Below are 23,751 nucleotides of genomic sequence, written 5' to 3' on the forward strand. Positions count from 1 at the left end.
CAGTAACATATTTCCATATTTCACTCCAAGTATTCAGAGGCCACTTCCTCCCAATTCTCTCTTCTATCCTCATTCTCAAGGATCCTCAGTAATTCAGCTGTCTGGTCTTTCTGTCTTCTACTTTTTACCACATCTTTCTTCTTATTTCTGAATCTACATAGTACAACGCAAATAGCTCTGAACACAAGCACAGCAAGTCTGCATTTCATCTTTGGCGACAGTAGCTTTAGTATTAACTGAAAGGCAGGGTAGATAATGTGACACGCGCTTTACTTTCAGCAGACTTGTTAATATCAGCTCTGAATTTTTCATGACGGCTTCGGTAACCTGTAGCCTGGAGCTGAAGCTCTGGGGGTTTCCACCACAAAGAGGTAGATCAGCTGAGCTCTCACTTCCCATCTGGCACTGGGTGACAGGGACAGTCAGGGGGGCTGCAGGAAACCTGAAGAAGAAGAAAGCTGATGTGGGACACCCATTGTAGTGCATCAAAGGCTAAACATGTGCTGTTGTATGGATGTATCTTTGAGACACTTGTTTATCACTGGCTTCAGAATCTACTTAGCCAATGTGTTTAACGTTAGTCACAAGAACAGCTGCCGCTCGTGTAAGTAATACCCTCGTACGCAGTGGCATCCTGATTTGCCAAACCAGATTCAGGACCTCTCTGCAGTGAATGTTTGATGCTGTCTGGCATGCTTCTTATTTACCCACATAGGCAGGCGTACACGTGCAGGCGCACACACAGACGCACATGATCACGATTCGGAGCTGCTTGAAATTGTAAACCATTTTAGCTCTGTCCCCAAAGTAACAAAATGATCTCAAAGTTCTCACAAAAGCTGTATTTTATGTCTGAAGGTCAAAAACAGAAAGTTTTTTGAAAGGGATGGGAGGCTCAAATGTAATCATATGTGAAAAGTCAGAAATAGTAAAAAAAAAAAAATTTTTTTTAAGACAAAATTTGAGCATTTACCTTTCTGGAGTCTTATGGTGGTTCTATCATATTTACTGAAATATACAGTTGCCCACTTATTTGTAGGAAGTTGGATCCCTATATACTTGATTTTATTTTTAATAACTGTAACAATTCAGATTTGCTCTGGACACACCCAAACTGCGATTCTTAGAATGCAGGAGTATTTACAAGCGCACTAGGGGGAAGCTAGTTCTCTTAATTGCAGTATTCTCTGGTCACACCCTTTGCTTCTGTTCTATCAAGAAGAAGTTAAATAAATAATGGTTAGTTTGTACATGGAAAAAAAAATCTGTAGAGCTAATACTACTCCAGCCTTGAATGAGAAACAATGAAAAAGTAAATATATATGTTGCTACTATAATTTTTTTGGTAATTTTCCATCAACAGAAGGAACCAGGTCAACTTTTTGAACTAATTTTTATTTTTAATCTTCTTCTTAAATTATGCTTCACTATTTTCAGTCTGCCACTCCAATATTTCTCTAACTTATAGATGCATTTCACTGTTAGCTTTTTTGTGTCTGAAAGGGTGTTATTTTTAAAAGCTCATTAACATTTACTAGCATTCTAGCCTTTTCAAAGATCTAACAGAAGGTTGACTTTCAATATTAACGTTATATTAAGATAGTATAACAAGGTGCACATTTATAGTTGTGTTAGTAACCAAAAAGTTGTATGATTTATTACAACAAAACGGTTAAAATATTAAGCATTAAGTTTACCATTATGAACTCAATACACTTTGATGATATTCTCCAACTATACAGTGACTTTGTTGAAACCTACATAAAAGTGTCCTCATGTTTGTTTGTGCACAGCCCAGAATGTTCACAATTATTGTAAAGGATTAGGATTGATGATTCAATAATTTGAAGAGGTTTTCACTTTTTAAAAACTTATTTTACTGTAAAGGAATAATAAAGGGTTTAATCACTGAAACCAACCTATGTTTTGTATAGCAAATGGAGAAGTGAAGATGATAATTTGAGCTCTTGAACAAAAATTCGACTCCCTTGGCCATTATCCCTACCGGTTTGGTTATTTTTGCTAAATAAAAAATTACTGCCAAACTTAGTGGCTCAAAAGAGCCATTTGATTTTGCTCACGATTTCGTGGGTCCAAAATTCTGGAAGGGTTTGGCTGGCCAGTTCTCACTGGGGTCTCCCATGTGGTAGCATCAGAGGTAGGAGCTGAAGTTATCAAGGTTCACCTGTGCTGGACATCCAAGACGGCTCACTCTTGGGGTTGGCATTTGATGCTGGCTGTCAACTGGGATCTCAGTTGCACTGGCAACCAGAACACCTACACGAGGTCTCTTGAGCATGGCCTTGGCTTCCTCACAGCCCGGAGACCTAAGCATAGTTGGGTTTCTTACATGGCAGCTCACAATTCTCTACACGAGTGTTCCAGTGACAAAGGTAAAAAGCTGCCTTGGAATTCACAAAACAGTACTTCTGCTGAATCGTATTGGTTATGATTGAGTCTCTAAGGCCAGACAAGATTCAAGGGGGTAGAGTGGCCACTTCTTAATAGGAAGATTGTAAAAGATTTGTGGACATATTTTAAAGAGACCACATTACCCTCTTTATGGATACTACCCACTTTATACTACAGATCATTTGAAAGACAACATGGAAATCCTACATCTTCACCATGAGCTCTATCAAAAGAATCTCATTTTAATCAATGTAGAGCTGAAATCACCTCAAATACCTTGTAGTAGCTGTGACAGTTTGCATTTTCCAAAAATGACCATAACGATATTTCTAGTCCCCCCTGCCCTTTCAGGATCCTGTCACCTCCCCATCGGGAGGTAGAATCTCCTTCTCCTTGCTTTGAAATCAGATAGGCCTTTGTGATGGCCCTGAGAAATAGAACGCTGCAAAAGTGAAAGTGCATGATTTCTAAGACTGGTTCACAGAGGGTGACTCAGTTTCTACCTGAGCTTCTCTCTTGGGAACGCTCACCCTTGGAACCCAGTCACCATATGGTGAGGACGCCCAAATCATCTGGGGAGGCAGGTCACGGTGTTCCAGCCAAGAGCTTCAGCTAAGGTCTCAGAGTCAACTGCGAGCCTTCAGGTGACTTCAGCCCCACCTTTGAGCCACTCTAGATGACGCTGAGTGCAGCAGAGATAAGCTATTTCTGTCAGGCCTTTCCCCAGTTGAGATTCACGAGCAAATTAATGTTTGGGAGTGATTTGTTATACAATGATAGATAACCAGGATGAGTGATTTACCTCTACCCCGAGAGGCGGTATTTCATTGGAAATAAAAGAAATATCCAACTTGCAAATCAATCTTTGCTTGCTCTCAAGAATAAGGTAGAAAATGCATTTCAAGTATTTCTAGGAGTCAATAGAAATAAAGGCAGAATGGAATGGTTATCAATTCCTAGACCCCCAGGCTGGTCTTAAATTACTGAAGAAAATAAGTGTGGTGAATTTAGTAGTTTTTAAGCTCTATGACACCAACAACAGGTTTTTTTTTTTTTAGAGCAGATTAATCAGAAACATGATGCTACATACCCAGTTAATCAGAGAGAAAGTTCTTTCCTTTGAGGAGCTGTGTATGTGTGATGCAGCTACAGACAATCATTTATTACGTTTTTATTGTGTTCTGGGCACTGTTCTATGTGCTGGGAATACAGCAGTGAACAAAACAGTTGTCAGTCTCCTCACAGGGTTTATATTATGAGAAATGAATGGACATGAACAAATACATTATATATATCAAGTCAGTTGGGGGTAAATGGAGGAAAATTCAGAGAAGGAATAGAGCAAGCCCGAGGGTAGATGGAGGGAGATAATCACATACAGGGATGGGCAGGGAAAGCCTCACTGAGATGATGAGATTTCACCAAAAACCGGAAGGAAATGAGAGAGGCAGCAAAAAAGTTTTCTGGGAAAAGGATGTTTCAGGCAGAGACTAGAAAGAGTAGAGGCCCCAAAGCAATAGCAGTGATACAGTCTGGTAGAAGCAAGAAGGCCAGGATGTTGGAACCTAACCAAAGAAGACCATAGTGGGAGATAAAGGAAGGAGAGAAGGAACCAGACTATCTAGAGCCTTCTATGAAATTGTAAGAATTTACTCTATGTGAGAAATTAACCTTTTGGAAGTTCTGAGCAAAACAATGGCATGATATTGGATCTAAAAGGAGTCTTCTGGTGGCTGGAATAAGATTACACAGTACGTTAAAGAGTGGAATAATCAGGCAAATGAAAATGGTGGCTTGGACAAAGATAATAATGATGGAGTGGTAAAGGGTGATTAAATCAGGATCTAGTTTGATGGCGGAAAACCAACAGATTTACTGATGGATTGAATTGGATATGCGAATGAGAGAAGTCAGAGATGACTCAAGATTTTCTAGAGTGAGCTACTAGAAGAATGAAGATGCCTCTTATTCAGATGGTGGATCCTGTAGGAGAAGATGCTTTGGTGGGCAGATCAGGAATTCTTTGGACGTGTTAAATTTGAGATGTCTACTAGACATCCAGTTAGAGAACAGTTATCACAGTCTGGAGGTTAGTAGAAACACGGATTTATCAATTTGGGAGTTTTCAGTGTTTAGCTGGTTCTTCGGGCTGGAAAATTTCATCAAGGAGCCTTCTGCTTTTTATGGGGACTGATGTAAATAGTCATAAGGGCAGACGGATACTAATCCGGCTCCACTATTTCACAGACTAGATATACCTGTAAAAAGAATTTCTTATCCTCATGAAGGATTAAGTGATAATAAAACTGACTTATTAGTAGATTTATTCTTTGAATTTGAACTCCACGGCATGGCCTATTTACAAAATGGCATTTGTATCTAGTATTTTCTTTGCCTGAATATATTCTTAATGTAGTGTTGTGGAAACAGTGCATTGCTGTTAATGCAGTTCAGTTGCTGGAATACAGTTTGTTTCTGTAACTCTCTCGTGATAAGTGCTGTTGTCTACCACAAATGACATGCCCTGACAGACAGAGAGAAAGAAAGCAGAAATTGCAGGTTCTTGAAGTAAGCCAATGAATGTGCTTATTTGAATATAGTTAAATATAACACATTATAATCAGAAATATCACGTTCGGTCTGATGCTTAGATCATCTTCAACTTGCATACACAAGTGCAGCTGTTGCTATCCGAGCCACATTTCTTTTCTAAACTCAACAGTGCAGATTAAGCAGATGATCTAATGTAAATTATCTGTGTGCAAAATCTATCGAAAACACAAGGTTAAAAGTCCCCTTACGGGGCTTCCCTGGTGGCGCAGTGGTTGAGAATCCGCCTGCCGATGCAGGGGACACGGGTTCGAGCCCCGGTCCGGGAAGATCCCACGTGCCGCGGAGCTACTGAGGCCGCGCTCCACAACTACAGAAGCCCGCGCACCGCTTGGCAACAAGAGAAGCCACCACAACGAGAAGCCCGCGCACCGCAACGAAGAGCATCCCATGCTCGCCGCAACTAGAGAGAGCCCGCGCGCAGCAACAAAGACCAGCGGAGCCAAAAATAAATGAGTAAATAAATTAATAAAAAAAAAACCCCAAACACACCCTGTGGAGCTAAAACATAATTTTTCAAAGAGTCTTTGTTGCTTATATATATGTTCTCATAGTTTTCTCATTGTGCTTGGAAAGTCTTTCAGAGTATGGGTTGCTAGAGCTCCGGATGGGGTGAGGGGAGAGGTGCACATGGACAAATCCAGGTCATCGTAAACATTCAACACCCGGAGAGAAAGACTGGGATTCACCTATTCACCCTTCCCTCTCCATTTAGCCCCGGTGGCGCTCAAGAGGGCAATGAATTAAATTTCTTCCAGACAGCCTGGGGTTTTAGCTACTGTGAGTGACGGACGGGTCCTGCAAGCAGCTCTGAAAGCGTATGCCCATCGGAGCCAGATTTTCATCCACACAAGGAAAGGGAATGAAAGTTAATTACACATACATTTAAAGCCAGCAAGTTCATCGCAGGGTGACAAAAAGGTAAAATACAAATCTGTGTACTCTTATCTGAAAGTTTCAAACTTGTGAACGTAAAAAAAACATGTGACATTTTGTTGTACACAGTTTAGAAGGAATACTTTGGTAAACAGCTAATATGCATGTGAGTATTTTGTCATGCACAAAGCACAAGGCATGTCACAATTCTATTGAACTATGGTATGGCTTTGTACAAAAGATGTCACAGCATTATAATAAAAGCCACCAGATGTCACTGTTACAGATTATATTCAGTCATACACTAATCTGAAAATTTGTGAACTTTTCATTGCTCAGTTTGAAGAAATTCTGGGTTATAATTTTGCCATCAAAGAAATATTGCACTTGGGCTTTCTTGTGGGGAATTTTTTTCCCATGGGTCTTAACTTCTCTATAATTGTTTTTTTTTTTTTTTTTTTTTTTTTACAGTGGCTCTAAACTCAATTAGGGAATAGGAAAGATTTTCCCACCAGGAAGATTTAGTATACATGAGTTGCTGTCAGAAGTCTTCCTTTGATAGACTTTACACACAAACAGGACAACTCCTCAAAAAACCTGAAAGGCGGATTGGTTTGAAGGTGGACCAATCAGTTCCCAGTCCTCTGATTCTTTGATTTCAAAGAATTCTTTTGATTTCAGCAAGATCAAATATTCAGTAGAGAGCTGGGTTTGGAGACCTTTCTGCCGTTAGCCTGTATCTAGAAAACTAGCTTTACCTTACAATGCGTGGTGAAGAAGATGATTACTTTGGCATATAAGTAAGTATAGGTTCCACATCTCACAACACTAACTGTTAGATCAAAGACAAAATGACATGATTTGATCAAAATTTTACCTAGTCTATGGATCTTACATACAGGCTATGTTTCCCTTTAAACAGTAACCTCATGTAGACAATGTTCCTACCTTTTTAGTCTAAGTGAAATAAAGGATTAAATAATGAGAACTTCAAATAGAGACTTATTTAATGATGTGTTTGTGGTATGTGCTGAACCCAGGTCGACTGATCAAAATAAGGATCTCACAGGACCTCGGATGCAGGACTATTTTAAGGAACTCCTTTTTTTTTTTTTTTTTTAAGAAAGGGCCACGCACAGTAGATGGAAAAAGGTTTCATGTCTTTGTAAGTAGTAGTTAAGTCTCATGAAATTTATGTTGGTATGTTGCCATAGATCAGCAAAATCTATATAGAAAAGGAAAGAAAAAATCCGGGAAAGCTTTGAGAAGTGAAAATGCCCCTCTCTGACACAGAAACAAGTAGTAACAGCCGCGAACCTGTCTGTGTGCTTATGCCATCGTGGAATGTAGTTCACCATATGGAGAGCTTGGCCCTTTTGCTGTCAGCCCAGGGCAAGGGATGAATTATCCAGGTAAAATCAAGTTCCTTCTTCAATAGATGCAAAATATTTTCCCCATGAGATGTCTAATAGTTTAGGCAAAAAGCTGTTGAGCAAAGAATCAAGAAACTGGCCTGATGCTGTCATATACAATTTTTAAAGTAAGTTTTCCTGGCAGTTTAAAAAAAACAGGGGGAGGTTCACTTAAGATTTTTCTTAGAAACATTATCATGAGTGTTAGTAAAAATCTCCCATTCTAGTCTTCTTTATTGGAAGAAATAAAGGCAGTAAAGAGAGGGAAGGTTCACCATTCAGAGTTTACCTTTTTTTTTTTTTTTTTAACTTTTCTATAAAGACTTCTAGTTCGAAGCCAGTTATGCTTAAATTTCCCAAACAATTATTTTAAAAATTCAGTCATCGGGAACTGGGCTAGACTGAAATTATTGGCCTATTTCTGTTTCCTTGGGTTTCCCGGTCTTTTCACAGGGAGGAGGGAGGAAGCAAGGAGAGCAGTGCTGTTTAGTCTGAAAAGGGACACATGTCTCTGATCTCCACCTGCAGTTCCCATTGTCCTTTTGGCTGTGGCTGTTGTTTTGTTCAGGACCTAGTCTCCGTGATATTGATTGTGACAAATTAGGGAAATTTGTCAGAACAGGACACTTCACGTGCTTAGAAATTAAGGTGGAATGCTCCCCCAGATTAACATCTGCGTTGCTCTTAGAAGATAAGTTTGCAGGCAGAGTAAAGAGAAAAAGTCACTTGATAGTCAACTCCTTTCCATTTTTAGGTCTGTTCAAGAAATAGATGGGACTCTGTATTCCAGTTGTCAGCTTGCTTGGTACAAAGCGCAAAATCAAATGTGTGCCTAATCATTGGATCATACGTGTTTTTTCTTATTATGTCCTCTCAGCTCTCTTTGCTGTGCTTTTCCCTTGGTCTCCAAATCATACCAGCCTCAATTACCTTAGGGGCTATCAGACATAAACCTAGTTTCCACACTCTGTTTATCTCCGTGAAACTCACATCCACCTCTGAGTTACAAATGTAGGTGAACAAGGCCGAATAAAGAAAAGGGAAAACCTTAAAAAGTTTCATCCAGGGGTGAGACTGAACACGGAGGATATTCTGCTGTACACATTTCCACATATATTAGATGCCTGCAAATTGTCTTAGTTCAATTGGTAGTTCAAATCTAAAATGTTCCACACAATTCCATTTGTAATGGAACGTCAGCTGGTACAAGATTTAAAACACTTTTTGGAATTACATAATTTACAATTATCATCCTCTACTTATTGTCCCAAAACTCATGACTACAGCACAACTATTTTGAAATATCTTACTGGTAAAAGTACTCCTCGCCTAAGCGCCTCATCGTAAATATCTAGTTTCTTTGTGCTTTGGTAACAAACAACACACCCCGTTGCCCACTTTGTGAACCAGTTCTTGCTCTTAAGTCTTTTTAGCTGCTATGGAAGGCTGGTTTTCTTGCTCAGTTGTCTGTAATTAACCTCTTCATTTTGCTTCTAGGATTAAACTACAGTGATGCTAGAACGTCTAAATCAGGGGTCTCCAACCCCCGGGGCCGTGAACCGCTATGGGTCTGTGGCCTGTTAGGAACAGGGCGTCACAGCAGGAGGCGGGCGGCAGGCAGCCAGCGAAGCTTCGTCTACCGCTTCCCGTCGCTCGCACCGCCTCCGGAACCATCACTCTCCCCGCGCCGCCCCCCCCGCCCCACCCCCGATCCGCGGAAAAACTGCCTTCCACGAAACCGGCCCCTGGTGCCAAAAAGGTTGGCGACCGCTGCTCTAAACAGAAGCGACTACTGCACAGCCACGGGGTTGGGAGTTTGTTGCTACCTAAGCTGTTGCATTTCTGGCATCAGTTTGGTGAGGGGAGCTGATGGAGATTACTGGGGGGGGGAGGGAGATTTAATCGCCCCCTCCCAGATCACTCGCTAGATTAATCTTCTTGGGAAAAAGAAGAAGGCTGTGTCTACACTTTCCAGGAAGCAACCTGTTCGTAAATTCACCAAATAAAAGCACACTAGGCAAGAAAGGAAAGGTCAAAGACGAATACACTGAAACTCACTAGTGCCCAAATTCCAAACCGCTGTAACAAATTTAGGGCAATCACTAACCTCCTCAGAAAAGAAGATTCCAGGGTTTGTGATGAAGCAGGAGCAGCTAGATCTAAAAGCCTGACTTTTGCCCCTTGATTTCACCTTTCCCCTGGGAATTCCTAACTAATTTCACCTGCCACCATCATGATGGCTATTAGCAGAAGTGGTGGGGGAGGGGGTATTGATTCCCCTCAATCTTTTAATTCCTCACAACATGACTGAGGCCACGCTGGATGATTCTAACATGCAATTACTCGAGGCTAGAAGAATCTTAAGAGTGAGATAAAAATGGCACAATATGAGGCAGTCTTTAAAATATAAGTTATCTAAATCCAGTTTTGAGGTTTCTTGAGCTGTGCTGTGTAACACAGTAGCTGTTATAGCCACAAGTGTCAATTAAGTACTTAAATTAAACACAGTCCAAATTGAGATGTGCTGAAGGCATAAACTGCACACTGGATTTCAAAGACGTAATACAAAAAATGAATGTAAAATTAAGCATTTTTATATTGATTACATATGAAAATGATAGTATCTGGACACATTAGGTAGGTTAAATAAAATACACGATTAAAATTATTTTCATCTGTTTCTTTTACTGTAAAGTGGCTACTAGAAAATTTCAAATTACACATATGATTTGTAGTATATTTCTTTGGGACACTGCTTTAGAGAAATGCTCTAGCAATGTTTTCGCCTCGCTCCCAGCCTGCCACCTTTGTAGAAACTTTTAGGAATATATTGGCTTAGACTGGGGATTTTGAATGTAAGAAGACCTGGGTTTATATCTCAGTTCTCTGCTTTCTACCTGAGTGACTTTGGACATATTACTTAAAACTCTCTGCTTCAATTGCTTCAGCTACAAAATAGGGATAATAACATTGTATCCACTTGCATTACATGGTTACCGTGACGATTACACGAAACTATAAATTTCTTATCTGCCTCACATAAAGAATCATTTAGTTATGACTAGTGTTATTTATACTTTTAATTCCTACTATCCAGGGATTCTGCTCAGCAGTCTTAGATTCATCATATCTAGGTGAATCTGGAGGGTAAAACTTTAAGAACACTCAGTATTATCCCCTCACCCGCCTAAATAAATTATACCTTAGGTTTCTTGGATGGCTGACACCCATAATGACACCTTTGCAAAGGAGACCAGGCCTAATAATGGAGATGTAACCTTATGGGCCATAGCTGGGTGATCAACGTTCATATTCGAAATATGTAAATATATAGTTGGTTCATTATATAAATTAGCAAAATAAATCATCTGTTTTTATGACTTTTATTGGACTATAGTTGATTCACAGTGTCGTGTTAGTTTTAGGTGTACAGCAAAGTGAATCAGTTACACATCTAAAAATCACCTTATGTTGAAGAGGGAATTTGACATAAAATGTCATCAACTAGAGTGACTAAATATTGATATTTCATTGAATAAACTGTCTTGTTTTGGTTTTTAATGGAATTGTCTGAAATAGCCCAGTATTCAAAATCAGAATCAACAGGAAGAATGTTTATAACAGAAAATACTATTTTATTCTTATAAAAACAAAACAAAGCAAAATGATGGCAGATCTGCTTTTGGCACATTGCACGCAACACTGTTTGCCAAGCCCAGAACAAGCGTAAGAGAGTATGAAGCTCACAGCAACTGAAATAATCAAGAAGAGAAAAGTGCTTCTGACTAACTATGTAAAAAGAAAAACCCAAGTGTGGGAACATAAAACCTGTGAAGGTGATCATTAAATACTGGAGGTGCAGGTTTGAGTATGAGTAAGGACATCACCTTACTTTCTAAAGTCCTTGATTCTGAAACTAGTACACAACTCTAGAATTTGAAAAAGGCACTTTAATGCATATTAAATATTAAATGAGGCACCACTTAGTTGTATACATTGCCCCAGGGATAATACAGCGAATAAAGTTTGAAAGGGGGTTTAAACTAATTGACGGATGCTTAAGCGATAATAGGATTTTTTTTAAGGAAGGTAGAGAGGCTTTGGAAATTGTCTAGAAGGCTGCTATACCCTCCCCCTTAACCATGCTTTTGTGTCATTATTAGGCTCCTATGTTGGAATACGGACAGAAACTTCCTGCTTAACTATAACAGAAGAGACAGAAAGCAGGTATTTAGACCTTAAGGTAGACTTTAGAGAGGTAGCCACTTGGCTGCAGGGATGAAGAAGAAATGCCGTTCGGCAACTGGAGTTGACACAGATGTGGAAAAGGCCACCAGGTGGGCTGCTGTAAGTGGTGTAACATACTTCTCCCCGTAGGCAGGTGGAGCCCAGTAGCGGTATATTGAGGAGAAGGTTACCAGAATCCAAGTCAGGGGACAGTGGCGATTAGACAGGGGCAATGTAACGGTGTGCCCAGTGGTCAGGGACTGGAGGCCGGGTTCTTCGTGGTACAGAAGAGGAAGAGACAAAGGCCTATAGGAGAAAGGCAGAGCATCCGTCCTAAATGGGTTGTGGCTCTAGGCTAGTGGTTCTCAACTGGGAGTGATTTCGCTCTCCAGGGACATCTGGCGACATGTGGAGACATTTTACATTGTCGCTGTGGGGGGTGGGTGGGTGGAGGCCAGGGGTGCCGCCAAACCTCCTACGATGCATTGGACAGCCGCCCCCACAAATGCCCATCTGGCCCCAAATGTCAATGGTTGTGCTGTCTGCTGCTCTAGGCAGATTTCTGAGATAAAACTTGGACACAGAACAATAACGCTGAAGTCCAAACTGGGTTATAAATTGGGAACCAGGTGCTGGTGCAAAGTCGACTAAAAAGAGATCAGGACCAGCCTTGAAACAGTTACGACTTGATACAATATCCCCAGGGTTTAGGCTACAACTCCTATGAGGCAGTGTGGTAGAGAGGAAAAAAGGAAACCTACTTCCAACTGTGAGTCTCTGTGGTTCAAAACAAGTTTTATAAGTTTGGCTTCCTTGTGTCAGATTAACACAGGAGTTTCAGATCTGAGGGATACTGTCAAGATCATAAGGTAATATATCCAAAATGCCTACCACAGGACTTAAAACGTCATAGCACTCGAATGGCAAGAAATTTGCTGCACCTAACGTGTAATATCTGCCCTTGGCAAAGCAATGAAATATCCTGTGTCTAAGTCTAATGAACATTTATAAATACTCATACTCATCTTATTTGGTCTCTCAGCGATACTGATCACTGCAGTTGCCATGCTGCATTTTTTTTTTCTTAACATCTTTACGGGAGTATAATTGCTTTACATCATCGTGTTAGTTTCTGCTTTATAACAAAGTGAAACAGCTATACGTATACATATATCCCCATATCCCCTCCCTCTTGTGTCTCCCTCCCACCCTCCCTATCCCACCCCTCTAGGTGGTCACAAAGCACCGAGCTGATCTCCCTGTGCTATGCGGCTGCTTCCCACTAGCTATCTATTTTACGTTTGGTAGCGTATATATGTCCATGCCACTCTCTCACTTCGTCCCAGCTTACCCTTCCCCCTCCCCGTGTCCTCAAGTCCATTCTCTACGTCTGCGTCTTTATTCCTGTCCTGCCCCTAGGTTCTTCAGAACTTTTTTTTTTTTTTTAAGATTCCATATATATGTGTTAGCATACGGTATTTGTTTTTCTCTTTCTGACTTACTTCACTCTGTATGACAGACTCTAGGTCCACCCACCTCACTACAAATAACTCAATTTCATTTCTTTTTATGCCATGCTGTTTTCTAATTGCTGCTCGCTTATCTGATTTCCCAACTAGATGAGCATAAGCTCCATAGGTGCAGGAATGGCGTCTCTCTAGTTCACTTGTAACCTCACTGCCCACATAAATAAATTAAAAAGTTTCCAATAAATAAATGAACAAAACCTAGTTAAATAACCTCTAATCAACCAGAAGCCAGGAGTGCTATTGATCATACGGATTGCAGAATTCTTCTATGAGGCCTATAGCATCAGAAAGTTGTAGATCAATTTCAATCAAAAATGTTCTTTTCAGTGGCTCCATTCCACCCTGACTGTGGGACCCACTGAGTTGAATGCATATGCCCAGGGACGTCTCTAGGAAGCATAGCTATGCCCGTAGAGAATCTCTGCTTTATAGATCAATAATTCTAAACACTACAGAGAGTTGGGGAGATGGTTCCTGAATACTCACTCTGAAAGGAAAACACGTTTCTAAGTGTTTGGATCTATAATGGTGCCTTATTCAGCCTGGCTGTCTTACACGCTTGACCCAGTGCCAGGCATGGAGTAGGTGCTGTAAACATTTGTTTAAATAAATTATTTAAAACTCAGAATATATTCAACTTCTCTTTTTCATAAAGTTTTCGAGATATTTATTTTCCTATATTCAGAAAGCTACAATGCACAGAAGAAATAGTCTCTCATGAAATTCAGTATGACATTTCCAAAGCTCTCAGGTACTTTGACAGCAATATTTGAAACATTATAAGGATGTCAATAGTGTATGCAAATTCAACACATTTAACCTTTAAATTTATTGCATTAGACTTGTAGTTAAATACTTGAATATTACTATGCCTTACCAGATTTGTTTTTTTTTCTTCTGAGGTCAGTAAACCTAACTGTAGACCATAAAGTTGCCACCTACAAACAAGTACTGATCTATATATACACAAAAATGACTCCTGAATCCATGTAACCTTGCAAGAATGTGTATCCTTGTAGAAAGGAAATGTTATAATAAAAAGGGATAATATATACATAAAAGTTACTTCTACATTTAAAGCAGCAGTTTGATTACCATTCAATTATAATCATCTTCTATACAAGTAGAAAGTAAAAGATTCAAAACTTTTAGTTAAACTTTAAGAAAAGAAAGTTTTAAAGAAGCATTATTGGGAGTCCCCTGATGGTGCAGCGGTTAAGACTCTGCGCTTCCAGTGCAGGGGCCCCGGGTTCGATCCCTGCTCAGGGAACTAGATCCCACATGCATGCCGCAATTAAGAGTTTGCATGCCACAACTAAGGAGACTGCCTGCCACAACTAAGACCCGGCCCAACCAAAGAAATAAATAAAATAAATATTAAAAAATAAAGGAAGCATTATCATAACTCATTTGTCAAACATTTTATTTTACAAAACATTCCCTTACTTATGGCCTCATTTCAGACATTTAATATGGAATAATTCCTTATTAACTAAAATTGAACCACCATATTATTTAAAACACCTTTCCTTTTTGTTTTTAAGGAGAAGCCTAAGAGTTGGACAAAGTTAAAATCAGATGAGTTGTGAAATACAGTGCTCAATATTCCAAAGAAATATATCATTAAAGCTGATAAGATTAAAATCATTTTCCATTGTAGCTGGTCATATGCCATATGTTAAGGAGTTCCCTATGTGGGAACGCATAGTCTTAAAGAAGTAAATATCTTATTACAACCCTCTTAAACTTTTCATTTAACAAGCAAACAAATAAAAAGGTATCTGATGCTTGAATTAAAGGTCAATAAAACAGTGAAGGCCCATGGGTCAAGCACAAAGAAGTCCCAGTGAAGTTGAACTTCACTGGTCTGAGTCTAACTCGCCGTACATAACCATAGTTAGCATAAGCTTTCTACACAGTTGGTAGCAATCAGATACATATTTAATGTGGTTTCATTATATCCTATAAATGCTGGCAATAGAATAATCTCCCCGGGGTATTCGGTGAATAAAAGAAAAGAGAAAATGATGAGCGCGTTTAGCACATGCACCCATAACCTCATGATAAAAGGCACCATTTCCCTCATACAGCACCTGTTGTCGTAGCTGCTTTCATTACTTTTCATTGTAGTCAGCGGCCTGAAATATTTATCATGGAGCCTATAATTTCCCAAATCCAAAACTGAAATCTACCCGAGTGACTACAGGTTCTGAAATTTTACTCACTCCTCCTACTTCTTTGCTTAACTTGCAGCCTCAAAAGTTCTAAACAAAATATCTTTGAGGGAAGCTTCATTCAGTTAGGAGACCCGGTGCAGTACAAGATTACAATATGTTCACACAACATTCAACAGGCAGCGTATCATATAGCATTTTGATTGAAATAGAGACAGAAATCATTTCATTATTAAACATTAAAACATTCAATGTGCTAAAATAAACGATAAAGCAAATTTAAAGGGTTTTGTAAATAGGTACCAACTGAGAACATATTCAGCCAATATTTCTAGGATTTCTTCTTCTCCTCAATTGAAAATGAAATTAGGTTTGATTTTAGCACTTCTTCTCCAGTGAATTATTGGTTATAAATCCCATGCTTTGGCTATGTTCTTTTGATTGTGAAATATGTTGTGATCTAGAATACTTTTTTGCTGTCTTTATTAAAGATATGAAGATTGTTTTGCAGTCTCTTTTAATCTTATTTACTCAATAAAAATGTATTTATATTTACATATTACTTACTACAGTGTACTGCTGTAATGCTACACAAACATTAACTCATTTAATCCTAATAACAATTCTATCAGGTAGCAACTTTTATTTTCTCTACTTTACAGCTGAAGAAACTGAAACACAAAGAGATCTAGGAATTTGCCTAGTCACTGAGGCCAGTTAGTGGCAGATCAGGGACTCAAACTCAGATAGTTTAGCTCCAGAATCTGTGTTCTTACCTTCTACATACTACAAGCCAATTTAATTTTCCAGGAAGGTCCTTATGAATAGAAAAATAATTTCACATCAACTTCATTAATTCAGTTTGTGAGTAAGAAGAACAGTTCCAATGAATGGATTAGCATAATCCAGGGTCAAAAATATATTTTGCAGGGCTTCCCTGGTGGCGCAGTGGTTGGGAGTCCGCCTGCCGATGCGGGGGACGCGGGTTCGTGCCCCGGTCCGGGAGGATCCCGCGTGCCGCAGAGCGGCTGGGCCCGTGAGCCATGGCTGCTGAGCCTGCGCGTCCGGAGCCTGTGCCCCGCAACGGGAGAGGCCGCGACAGTGAGAGGCCCGCGTACCGCAAAAAAAAAAAAAAAAAAAAAAAAAAAAAAATATATATATATATATATATATATATATATATTGCATAGCAACCAAGTAAATATTCATGTCCATACACTGACACAAACATAACCAATGTGAAAGTTTCACAAATTATGATTACCTTACTACATATTGTATTTCTTTCTTTTTTTTTTTTTTGCAGTACGCGGGCCTCTCACTGTTGTGGCCCCTCCCGTTGTGGGGCACAGGCTCCGGACGCGCAGGCGCAGCGGCCACGGCTCACGGGCCCAGCCGCTCCGCGGCACGTGGGATCCTCCCGGACCGGGGCACGAACCCGCGTCCCCTGCATCGGCAGGCGGACTCGCAACCACTGCGCCACCAGGGAAGCCCTGTGTGAATTTTTTGTGCCAGTTACACTGCCCTGAACAGGACGGCTATAGCCAACTTCTCTCCTGACTGACAAGTCTCAGCAGCTTCCCCAAACGTGAATATACTTGGAGGAGGAAAAAAAAGAAAAGGGAAAACACCAGGTGAGCCAGGCTGTTTCGTTTCCTAAGTTTGCCAGGTTTGTGTGGATAGGGTGAGGTTCTCTTAAGTCAACAGAGCCTATGTTAAGGCAGCAAGAAGGTACATGTTGTGCCTCCTTCCACCGTGAGTTTACACCCACACCATTCTCTTCTCTAATCCCGGAGTAGCTCTAAGCAAAACTGTAGACACGTGGGACCTCTAGGTGTTATCTAACACCCTCTGAAGCAGCTGGGAGCGCCTGGCGAGACTGCGGGGGACACCGAGAGATTTCTGCTCTCTCCCTACCAGGCCCTTGGGTGGCTCCCTATCAGCCCGATCACTGCCCTTTAGATCACTGTCTCTATCCACGTGTATGTTTGGAGATTTTCCTTTGCTAGGAGCAGGTTTCCGCATGCACCTCACTTCTACGATGGAGCTAATGAAGACGTGCAAACCTGGGAGACATCTGGTACTTGATGTTCCATTCTGCAAACCAAGACTAGGAATATACAGGGGGGAGGAAAAACCATAAAAACGATGTTGGCTCTTCTGCTTTAACAGATAATGTAATGGACATAGGAGAGTGATACATGTTTTTAGTGGCACTTTGATATCAGGATAACTGCAAATTGACTATTAGTTTAATTCTATTTCTCCCACTTTGTAGTGGTTTCAGTTATCTTACTTTGGCTTGTTTTGGTTTGGATTTTAACCTCAGATTAAGCCACATGAAAGAAGGAAGCTTGAAACGCCATGACCTAAATTCGAGTTCTTTAACACTATTGCCATTTTGGACCGAATTGCCAAAAGTCCCCTGGGGGCAAGATTGCACCCGTTGAGGACCACTGATCAAAGCCATAAAGAAATCAACAGCACCGAAGAATAATCACTTCCCCCCAGGTCCCTTCAGAATCAAAGTTGCTATTGAGAACTACTTAGGAGAGTAACTCAGTATGTACAATATTTAGGTTATTTTATTTTGCGTGTATTACACCATCATTATAAATGAAACTCAACTTTTTCTCTCTATGTCAGTGTTGACCGCTTGAATAACGGCCGCCCCCAAAGACAGGAGGCACTTTGCACAGGTCCCAGCAGAGCAGCCTGAGACGGGGCGCGTGACTCTGACGGCCGCTGTGGATTACGGTGGTTACGATAATTTTAGCAAATTCAGGATAGAACAGAGTCTACATGATTACAGCTATCAATAATATTATGCCCATTACTGGGCCTACCATTTTATATTTTGACATTACAACTTTGAAATCAGTTGTGTATAGTCTGAGACTAGGTAAATATCAGCTAAGGTGCACTGTGGCTTAATTTTCACGTACTTGTTATTTTGAGTTTCAAGATGGTGTGAGTTTAGCTCAGAGCTTTGGCCTCGGTGAAGCACTGCATTACTAGTAACACTAGCAAATTTGATAAATAATGCCCCACATGTACAAGGACTAAAACACGAGTTTATTTATTGCTCATATAAAACCCAAAATAGATACTCCTAACTGGTAATTGATCTCCTTCATGTGATGTTTCAGTTCCTTCCATCATGTGGCTTTGCCATATTTAACATATGCCTTCTAAAGTCACTCTGTTGTTTTACAGCCGACAAGCGGAAGAGGAAAGAACATGGAAAGTCACACAGGTTGGTTTTTATGGGCCAGCTGTATAAAATGAAGGCATGGCAGTTGAAGACTCAGATAAGGTGCCAGCTTCAGGGACATATGTTGAAGGATTTGGACTCTGCCCTTCAGGTGCATATGTGCATTGAACCAGGGGCTGATAAACGATGCTGTGTCCCCAAGAGCTGCAATATACAATTCTGGAAAACCAAGATGTAGAATTCCGATTTACCAGGGTTTCTCTTGACACTTCCATACTCAATGGCTGCTTCAAGTGGGCAATAGCAGACTCCTTGTGCCAGAATACCGGCGAGCAGAGAATAGCATAACCAACGCTGACTGCCGTGAGGAACTCAGAGGAGGTGCTGTGGGCTCTCTTCACCCTTCCGTGACCAGATAGCTGTGAGTGGACAACAGCCAAAACTCTGGTCCTTAAGAAAGAGTAACCGAGGGCTCCAAACACTTGAGGTTGGAGGTCAGTCCACTGCAAGCAAACCAGGCTGCTAAAGTGCTATCTGAAAAGAGAGGAATCTAGAATAGGTGGTGCGGGAGGAAGATATTCGGTGATGATTACAACTCCGGGACAAACTGCAAGAGATGAACTGTAGCTTGCTTTGTCAATATTCTGGGAAGTTGCATCTGGCCACTAGCTTGAAGAATTGGATTTGCTGCCTCTCCTCTCAGGAGAGGGATGGACTGTACCAGTTCCACGTAATGACTACTGTCGGTTCACACAGATGCCTTTTGCAGTCAGAATGGCTGAAGCAGCTGCTTGTGTGTCATTGAGCGCATCTGCCGCTATTGCTGTTGCCACGGCTTCAGACCGAGAGGCAGGGCCACCGAAAGCAGAGAGAACACCATGGCTGTGCACAGGCCTGCCCGGACCGTGGGGCCTCTGGTTCCCCGAGCCAGTGCCTGCAAAAGTCAGGCGATGCAGCCAGAAGCACGTGGTGGTTAATGCCCCGTGGGGGACACTTTGCCCAGCGGGAGACGGGATAGAAAGGAGTTCTTCCTCTCCCAGAACAGTGCTCGGTCCAGCATGAGTTTCGCATGGCCTCTCTGACAGTGTCCAGTGGGACAAGCAATTACTGGGCGGTAAAGGAGCTGTAGCGTTCAGCTTTCTCTTCCGTTTTCTCCTTCCCTTTTTTATTTGTCCTTTCCCACCTCTCAACCTTCTCCCTGTCTTTCTCGTTTCTTCCTGTCCCATTCCCTCTCCTTTCCCCTCTTTTTCTTCCCTTCCTAAACAATTCGATCCAAAACTCATTATCTGGGGCCGAGCAAGATATGTGTCCACGCTAGGAGGTGTGGGCATAGATGGAGGAGAGAGAAGGAAATCCGCGCTGGCCGGAGTGGAGTGTGGTACCCGGAAGTGGAGCCCTGGAGCCAAGCAGAGTGAGGAGACCACCCACGAGGAGGTGGGGGAAAGCAGCGGCAAGTAAGACTGTCTCCAGATGAGCAGACTGCCCAAGTAAAGATGATGGGAGCCGTGTTTCTCACTGTCAGAGGGGGGAGTCACAACATAGAAAGGGAGAAAACTAGATTAAGCCCCATGGTGTTCGACTGAAATTAGAAAGAGAGGGGTGAGATCATGACTTTGAAGCTATATAGATAGATACAGAAATACATATAGATGTGAACATGTATATGTATATGTGTGTGTGTGTGTGTGTGTGTGTGTGTGTGTGTGTGTGTGTCTGTTCTCTAGCTCTGGCCACTGAGAGAGTCCAGGAGTTGAAACCCTCAAATAGCAATACAGACAATTAGGGCCCACTTACTGCTTTTTAAATATCACTCTTCGCTATAAGGAATCAGCCCTGTTCCGAAGAATGGCTGGTTTCAAGGCTGGGGCTGAGAAAAAACGAGATGAACCTAGAACATCTTATTCTGCCAAAAAGTGAGGAAGTTCTTAAAAGTGATGATGTTTCGCCAAGACACAGAAGCCACAGCCTGAAGGCATGTACACAACACAGGCCAAATCCAGCACAATTTTGGCAACAAAATAATTAACAGTAATGAATTATAACCCATTGAATAAAACACATTCATGAGTCCATCATGATATATCAATGAAACATTTTCAATTTGATGAGGAACATTATCTCAAAGTAACTCACAACAAAATACTTATTAATTACAGAGTAAATAGTGGGGAAGCCTGATCGGCACCACCTGATCACGTGATCAAAGTTCACCTCACCAATAATGGAAAAAAATCAGAATCGTGCACCACTTGATAGGATGCAACGAGAAGAACACAGAATCAATTCTGTGATGTTCCTACTGAAGATGTAGAACCTGAATGTAATCATGAGGAAACATCAGACACAGATTAAGGGAACTCCTACAAGATGACTGGCCTGTAACCTTCAAAAATGTTATGGTCTTGAAAATCAAGGAAGGACTGGGGGATTCGACTCCAAACTGAAAGAAGATAAAGAGACATGGCAACTAACAGCAACATGAGATGAGAGACTGGATCCTTTTGCTATAAAAGATATACCAACGGGCACAACTGCAATAACTGAATGCAGTCTTGGGATTAGATGACAGCAATGCATCTGGAATGATTTTCTTGGTTTTGACGTTTATGTTATGGTTGTGAAGGAGATTGTTGGAAATACACATTAAAGCACCTAAGGGTGATGGGCATTATGTTGGCAATTTACTCTCAACTAATGGGGTGGGGGGGAGTCCCTTATTCCAGTCTTGCAAATTTTCTGTTACTTTGAAATTGGTTCCAAGAGGAACCAAGAGGCAGAATAGCGGAAGCAGCAGAATCTGTGGCTGGGCTAACACTCCCCTCTGCATTTGCTCTCCCTTCCTTCCTGACTCACTCCCTTTTCCCTTTCTCCTGCTTCCTTCAGGCTCTGTAGTCTAGGGAACCCTTTCTAAGTTACTGGGCAATTCACAGAATCTACACTGGCTACCAGACCTATGGAATGTGAAGTGTTATAATAGAAAGTCCAATTGGAAGCCTCTGTATCTACATATTTGTACCAAAATAGAAATTCATAGAAATATCTTATATCTGGTGAACTGCCATGAGACAACAAAATGACCTTGCAATCAGATACACCCGGCATAAATGTGGGGATACCTAATCCACAAAGCCATAAAGGTAGGCATGCACAGTAATATATCCTCTTGAGTGGTAGTGATACATGAAAGAAGGGACTAGTACAGATCCTGGAGACACAATTAGGCTTCATAAGCAGATGCTCACACTCCCAGAACTTCCATTCCTGGTGCACTGCTATTTCTCCTTTAATCCACACCTATGGTCTTATGAGACTTCATCATGACCAGCTTATAAGGAAGAAATAGGTTAAACTATGGGTTATGAATGGTTTTATATGATTTGAAGATACATACTAGAAGCAGGAGGCCCTGAAGTACATAGGAAAAGAAATATTTCTGATGAGAAGAAATTTTCAGGGTTACATTTAGCTATCCACCCTACCTAGGAGAGCTGGCTAGAGTTATACATCCACATTAGTTCATGCATAGTGGTGGATGGTTTCATCAGATGATCAGGGACTTGGAAAGGACGATACTGGGGGACTATGGAAAAGGAGATCCAAGGAATAGTTACATGTAGGGACTTCTCAAAATCGGCGCAGTAGAGATTGGTTCAAGATGGCGGAATAGAAGGACATGCTCTCACTCCTTGCAAAAGCACCAGGATCACAACTAACTGCTGAACCATCATTAACAGGAAGACACTGGAACTCACCAAAAAAGATACCCCACATCCAAAGACAAAGGAGAAGCCACAATGAGATGGTAGGAGGGGCACAATCACAGTAAAATCAAATCCTGTAACTGCTGGGTGGGTGACTCACAGACTGGAGAACACTTATACCATAGAAATCCCTCCACTGGCGTGAAGGTTCTGAGCCCCATGTCAGGCTTCCCAACCTGGGGGTCCAGTAACAGGAGGAGGAACTCCTAGATAATCAGACTTTGAAGGCTAGTGGGACTTGATTGGGGGATTTTGACAGGACTGGGGGAAACAGAGACTTCACTCTTGGAGGGCACACACAAAGCAGTGTGCACATCAGGACCCAGGGGAAGGAGCAGTGACCCCAGGGGAGACTGAACCAGATCTACCTGCTAGTGTTGGAGGGTCTCCTGCAGAGGTGGGGTGGTGGTGGTGGTGGCGGTGACTCATTGTGAGGACAAGGACACTGAAGTTCTGGGAAGTACTCCTTGACATGAGCCCTCCTGAGTGCACCATTAGCCCCACCAAAGAGCCCAGGTAGGCTCCAGTGTTGGGTTGCCTCAGGCCAAACAACCAACAGGGAGGGAACCCAGCCCCACCCCTCAGCAGACAAGCAGATTAAAGTTTTACTGAGCTCTGCCCCACCAGAGCAACAGCCAACTCTACCCACCACCAGTCCCTCCCATCAGGAAACTTGCACAATCCTCTTAGTTAGCCTCATCCAGAAGAGGGCAGACAGCAGAAGCAAGAAGAACAATCCTGCAGCCTGTGGAACAAAAACCACATTCACAGAAAGACAGACAAGATGAAAAGGCAGAGGGCTATGTACCAGATGAAGGAACAAGATAAAATCCCAGAAAAACAACTAAATGAAATGGAGATAGGCAACCTTCCAGAAAAAGAATTCAGAATAATATAGTGAAGATGATCCAGGACCTCGGAAAAAGAATGGAGGCAAAGATCGAGAAGATGCGAGAAGTATTTAACAAAGACCTAGAAGAATTAAAGAACAAACAAACAGACATGAACAATACAATAACTGAAATGAAAACTGCACTAGAAGGAAGCAATAGCAGAATAACTGAGGCAGAAGAACAGATAAGTGACCTGGAAGACAGAATGGTGGAATTCACTGCTGTGGAACAGAATAAAGAAAAAAGAATGAAAAGAAATGAAGACAGCCTAACAGACCTCTGGGACAACATTAAACGCAACAACATTCGCATTATAGGGGTCCCAGAAGGAGAAGAGAGAGAGAAAGGACTCGAGAAAATATTTGAAGAGATTAGAGTCAAAAACATCCCTAACATGGGAAAGGAAATAGCCACCCAAGTCCAGGAAGAACAGAGAGTCCCATACAGGATAAACCCAAGGAGAAAGATGCCAAGACACATAGCAATCAAATTGTTAAAAATTAAAGACAAAGAAAAATTACTGAAAGCAGCAAGGGAAAAACGACAAATAACATACAAGGGAACTCCCATACGGTTAACAGCTGATTTCTCACTAGAAACTCTACAAGCCAGAAGGGAATGGCATGACATTTTTTTTTTTTTT

General features: G+C 41.4%; 1 long non-coding RNA gene across 1 annotated transcript in view; it reads right to left on the reverse strand.

Moving 5' to 3' along the window:
• Positions 1–254: 254 nt before the first annotated feature.
• Positions 255–23,751, reverse strand: part of LOC136794411 (uncharacterized) — a 33,994-nt gene continuing 10,497 nt past the window's right edge. Inside the window, exon 3 of the long non-coding RNA XR_010841184.1 lies at positions 255–442. This is a non-coding gene — a long non-coding RNA (uncharacterized lncRNA). The remainder of the gene's footprint in view (positions 443–23,751) is intronic.

Source organism: Kogia breviceps, chromosome 6 (assembly GCF_026419965.1).
Source record: "Kogia breviceps isolate mKogBre1 chromosome 6, mKogBre1 haplotype 1, whole genome shotgun sequence".
Lineage (NCBI taxonomy): Eukaryota > Metazoa > Chordata > Mammalia > Artiodactyla > Physeteridae > Kogia > Kogia breviceps.